This window comes from Branchiostoma belcheri, unplaced genomic scaffold, assembly GCF_001625305.1.
Source record: "Branchiostoma belcheri isolate BF01 breed outbred unplaced genomic scaffold, Haploidv18h27 scaffold278, whole genome shotgun sequence".
Classification (NCBI taxonomy): Eukaryota; Metazoa; Chordata; class Leptocardii; order Amphioxiformes; family Branchiostomatidae; genus Branchiostoma; species Branchiostoma belcheri.
This window is the reverse complement of record NW_017803885.1, coordinates 33,838-39,957: the sequence shown is the minus strand read 5'-3', so window position 1 is coordinate 39,957 and position 6,120 is coordinate 33,838. Positions and strand designations below refer to the sequence as shown.

Sequence of the window (6,120 nt, the reverse complement as noted above, 5' to 3'; positions counted from 1 at the left end):
GGAGGCTACTGTAATGAACTATAATGAAATGCAAGACAATCTGCAATTACGTAGAAGAGAATCGTGTGCAATTTTTAGCCTTTTTTTGTAAATCTTGCAATTGTACAAAAAGCGTATATGGCTAAAGCGTTAAGTAACTTTAAATGATTTTAAATAGTCTCTGTCCTACGTTAGTACTAAAAAATCTTTGTCTTAACATATCATTTCCCTCAATCGTCTTTATATTATGTGTGTACAGCATAGGAATTACTTTAAAAGAAAAAATGCTACTAACATTTATGTAAAAGTAGCATCAATAGCATAATTACCCCTCTGTTCTAATTAAATTAAACTACATATTTGAAGACCATGCAGCTTAAACATTCTTCATTAAAGACTATATTTAAGGATACCACAAATGTTTAAGTTACTCATAGATGGTTTTAAACGTGTGACAGTCACAGTGCATTTGCAACGGTTAAAATTGTCATCATTACTATTGCAAATGGTCTTCTCGATGTATCTATTAATTTCAACTTTTGCAAAGATTCTTATCATCGCAAGAAGAGCAAGAATATTGATTAGTAAGGAACGTAATGGAATAAAGTTGATGACTTACAGCACATTGTTGATGTATTTTTCTATTTCTCAAATATAGATAATGATAATTCAATACCAAACAAAATACTAATCTAATAGTAAGTTCAGTTTAGATTCGTATGTTGTGTAAGAAATTAAGTTTCTAGTCAGCCACACATTTAATGCTCTATTTACAATGATATATTCGTTTTTGACTCAGTAAGCTTGTTTACATCTCTGATTTAACAATTACATAACCATATCAACACTTGTTAGCTAGTACCATACACACATTCCGCGAAAAAGTTAAAAGTCCTATCCAACATTGGAGATTATGGAAAATTTTATAGTGCTCTCGAAAATTATAATTAAACAAAGCTGAAAATGAATATAGTTTCTCTTGGTAACGATCCAGCTTCTGGGTCGAGCTTAAGTTGTATCAGCTTCACAACATCTATCTTTAAGTTAAAGGCTTTCTGTGTAAAGAATAACTACACCACGGTCTCCATTTCAATGACGTCATGTGGGAGCAGTGCACGTCTCAGTTGCATCAGCCTCTCTTCTAGCCCTTCTGGGGTCGGTCTTGTATCTGGATCGTCGCGCCAACACGACCTCATCAGTCGGTACAGGTCCTCCGGACATCCCTCCGGCATCGCCAGCCGTTTGCCTTGCCTCAGAATCCCCACCATCTGGAGAAAGCTCAGCTGAGTCCTGCCATCGTAGCACGGATCTTTTCCCAGCGTGGCGATCTCCCACAGCAGCACGCCGAAGGACCAGACGTCGCTCTGACAGGTGTACTCGCCGGTCTCGATGGACTCCAGCGCCATCCAATTCAGCGGAAGGAGTTCGTCCACGCCCGGGCTGTCTCTTCGTACGTACTGAGTAGAGGTGTAGACATCTCTGGCCAGTCCAAAGTCAGCCAACTTGGCCGCGCCATCGGCAGTGATGAGGACGTTTCGAGCGGCCACGTCACGATGGGCGATTCTCAAGCGTCCCAGTTCTTGGAGAGATCGTGCTATGTCAACTGCGTATCCAAGAAGGCTTTCAAGTAGGCCATCTTCGTTAAAGTTTGGTATTCGGCGAAGTAAACGCAGGAGATCACCTTTTGGGGTATATTCCAGAAGAATGTACTTTTCCGTAGACTTGGTGATGAGCCCAACAAGACGAACAATATTAGACTCACGACAATCGTCATTTCGTTGTTGATGCACGGCGACCAATATGGCGGCTTCTCTATAGAAGTCTCGATAGGACTGCGAGTCCTCGACGCGAACTGTCTTGGCGGCAACGGCCAGCTCTCCCTCAGGTGTGCGCAGTTGTGCCTTCCTGACTAGCCCAAACATTCCCTCCCCTATCAGGGGACCAGGAGTAAGATGGCGGAGCTTCTTTTCCCAAAGCTTCAGCCAGCCGGGCTGTAGACTCTGAGCTAGATCCTGCTCCATTCTCCTCAGCTCGAAAAGGATCTTCTCCTCCTCGCCTGCGTCGGGCGCGGAACAAGCCAGAATGCCGGTTTTGTAGAGTAAGGCCGTCACTATGGCAACAAGGAAGACTAAGGAGCCCAGTGGGACCAGGCTTTCGATCAGAGGCTCGTCTCTATCTCTGCTTGTCTGCCATTGATCACAGTTCTCTCCCGTCCACGACCTTACACATGTGCAGCTGCCGTCTACGTTACTACATGTGGCGTTGTTCTTACAGGTGCAAACTCCGGAACAACCCTGACCGAACCGACCGTTTAGACACGGTTTGCTACAATCCCTTCCGTACCAGCCGTCAGTGCAGTCACACCGGCCGTCGCTAGGGCTACAGTTCGCCCCGTTTCGGCAGCTACAGTTCTTTGCACAGTCTTTACCGTACGTGCCATGGGGACATTGTGTCTGACACCTGGTTCCCGTCCATCCCGGCGGACAGACACAGCCGGCCCACCGGTCACAGCTGGCACCTTGTAGGCAACCACACACTTCCTCACACCCGGCACCTTTTCTGTCTGGAGCACAGTTAGTAACATTGAGCACAAACGTGGTGTTGAGCGTGTTTCCCCGGGTGTCTCGGACCTGGCAGCTGTAGCGTCCGGTGTTGGTCGGTTGTATGTTCGGAACCACAAAGTTCATCTTGGTTACGCCGAAGCCGACCTTCTCTGTCGCATTTGGATATCTAACCGACATGTACGTGACGTCGACATGGTGGGCCTTGCAGTGGAACGTGAGGTTTGCGGAGATGTAGATGTGGCGAGGGTCGCTAGGTGTCGTCGTGATGGAGACGTCCTGTTTGGGAATGTCGCAGGCCACACCTTTCCATCCGGGCGGACATTTGCAGGCGCCGTTAAACCCGTGGCAGCGGGCGCCGTTCTTACAGATGCAGGTTTTGTCACAGAGTAAGCCGTATTGTCCTACTGGACAGCCCACAGGCTTTACGCCAATGTCCAGATATTCAGCATTTGCCAATTCGTACGTTTGTGTTCTTACTGGTTTCGAAAATTGTGGAATCTCACAGTTATATACTTTTGCTTCCGTTGTTGGAAATGGCCATGAAATAATATAGAAATAGTTGTGAATTTTTTCTTCTACGACAGTCTGAGGAACATACTGTCTTAAAACATGTGATGTGATATTTCCAGGACGTCTATGATAAATCAGATCCACTAATAGTTTGGGTGTTTTGTAATCCACGGTGCAAGAAAAGTGACGAAAATGACTGAGCCAAAGATTTTGCATGTTTAAGTCATCATTAAGATGGTTACTGTACAAAATCATGCGAATGTTACAGTTACTGTTGTCTGTGTGCAACTGCCAAGGTGCAGGTTTCCCGTCAGAAAGGTCAGAGAGTTTAGCCCATGTTCCTTTGCCATACAAAATGTCTCCACCTGTCGTCACGGCTCCCCATGCAAAAGAGAAACTGTATAGCAAATCTCCCGTCTCCCCGTCATGGTTGACCGGAGTTTCACACGTCTCGTTGTACACAGGAGGATAGCCCTCCACGTCAGTCAACTCTACCTTAACAGTCGTGTCGCCAACTCCACTGCGGAGTTTCAGCAGATATACCGGCTGTACTGACCAGTCCAGAGGGTTGGCGACCACAACAGTGCAGTTCCCCGTCACAACACTCACATTGAAGCGGCCGTACGGATCTCCCTCCACTTTGGCACACGGAAGTTCCGCTTTTTCTGCAGCCCGGTTCTCCGGTAGGCTGAAATTGAAAATGGTCTCCCCAACAGTGACGTTTTCTGGTACGGAAACGCTGAACTCTGTGGCAGTAACAGACCTTGAAATCTGGATAAAAGTCAGCTGACTAGTCAGCCATAGGCTTACAACAAGTAATTTCTGCGGTTCTTCTGCCATAGCCTTAACTGCAGTTGCAACTGAACACAAACTCTCACTGTGACGACTCTCGGCAAGTCCCGTGGAATTCGTTTCCTGATCCTTTCTTATGACGGTAGGTCACAGATCAAGTAAAGGAGAACCTTACGGAACAATGACCGGATATCAGGTGTCCTGAGATCGTGTTGTGTTTGCTTTAGCCTGAGTCACTAACCGTATCATCAGGTACAGGTACCGGCAAGGAGGTTTAGGTACAATTTGTAAAGTAGCATACAATTTTCAACGATGAGACGAAACCTGAACAGTTAACAGAATGTTTATGTAGTATTTTATCTAGGGAATCCATGATTTCTAGAGGATATCAACCCAAAAATAATTGAATACAACTCTAATTTTCCACCTGTTTTTTTTTACCGGGGCAGGATTCTAGCAAATACTATTTTATATATTTACATTACAGCACCTTATACCAGTGATAATCTTTTTTCCGTTCCGACAGTTGAGCTGATTTTGTTGTGTTCGCCATCGTTTGTAAAATCCCCCTTTAAAGGTAGGAACAGAAATAACTGTGGCGTGACGGTCCCTATTTTATCTAATTTTGCGGAAGCAGAACTATCTATCTTTAGGTACGTCGATGAAGGTTAGACATCCAGGTAATACGATACGCCAAAAAGCAGTTGCTCAAGCAACTGGATATGATTTTGAAAACGTCATCTTGTCTTGCATCATCTTGTCTTGACTTGTCTGACTTTTGTTCCTTTTTCGACTTCCAAAAAATTTGTCTTCACTTTATTTGCATATCAATCAATAGGTTGTGCTTATAAACCTGTTTTCCCCTCTGGTCTCTCAGTCACTGAGGAAGCTAGTGGATACTAGCTGGAACATGTTCTGACGTTTTCAAAATCATATCCAGTTGCTTGAATAACTGCTTTTTGGCGTATCTATCTTTAGTATTTACGCTACACATGAGGAGACTTTAGTGAAAAGTTTTCTACTAAACGCGCCGCACGGATGGCTTTTACACTCCTTGATTCTCAATAAAGAACTTTGTTATACAGCCATGTCTGTTTATGATGTGAATTACCAATATACAAGTACTTAAAACCTGTCTCGCAAGCTGCGCATCACGTATAAATTGTCATTGAAAGACGCTAAAAGACGGTGTTAATTGAAAAGTCAGTCGATATAAATATTTATGTCAATGCGAATAAATAAGACGGTTTGTACGGGTCATGACGCTCGCTTGCTACGCGCTTTTGACTATTTCCATTTAGGACGAAAACGATCCTCAACTTTACATCTGCTTAAAAAAGTTAAACACGTGAGGCCGAGCTTTTCAAGTGCAATGATCCTTGAACGTACTGAAAAACACGGACAGGGACGAGGAAGTGCACTCAGTGAGAACCGGTGCTGTTTCCTCTAGGGTCTGTTTGGACCAGAGACAGAACTGAAGAAGAAACTATGGCAGGAAGCAGCCAAGAACTGATTCTTGTAGGTTTCTGGGTTGTTTCTATCCAGGTTATTTGCTTTTCTCAGGCCCGGCAGGAGTTCAGCGTTTCCAAACCAGAAAACGTCGCTGTTGGGGAGGCCATTTTCAGCCTGCCAGGGAACTGGGCTGGATACAAAGCGGAACTTCCGTGTGCCAAAGTGGAGGGAGATCCGTACGGCCGCTTCAATGTGACGGGGAACTGCACTGTTGTGGTCGCCAACCCTCTGGACTGGTCAGTACAGTCAGTATACCTTCTGAAAGTCCGCAGTGGAGTTGGCAACACGACTGTTAAGGTAGAGTTGACTGACGTGGAGGGCTATCCTCCTGTGTACAACGAGACGTGTGAAACTCCGGTCAACCCTGACGGGGAGACGGGAGATTTCCTATACAGTTTCACTTTTGCATGGGGAGCCGTAACGACAGGTGGAGACATTTGGGAGGGCAAAAAAACATTTATCAAACTCTCTGGCTTTAGTAAAAGGAGTCTTGCTCCTTGGATGGTCCGATCAGATAACAGTAACTGTAAAATTCGCTTAGTTTTATACACTGACGGCATTGATACCTTAGTAACGAAGCAAGATGTTTGGAACAATGGTATTCGACATTTCACTTGCACTGATGAGTCAAAAACACTCAAGCTATCCATTGACCTTGTCCGTCATTATCGTGGTGACAATATTACATCAGACATGTTAAGGCATGTTCCTGAATCTGTCGTGGAAGCCAAGACACGTGACAACTATTTCCTTTTCGTTTCAT

General features: G+C 44.8%; 1 pseudogene; it reads right to left on the bottom strand.

Annotated features, from left to right (window-relative positions):
- Positions 1 to 1,049: 1,049 nt before the first annotated feature.
- LOC109472481 lies at positions 1,050 to 2,663 on the bottom strand (annotated as a pseudogene).
- Between the last annotated feature and the right edge of the window lie 3,457 nt (positions 2,664 to 6,120).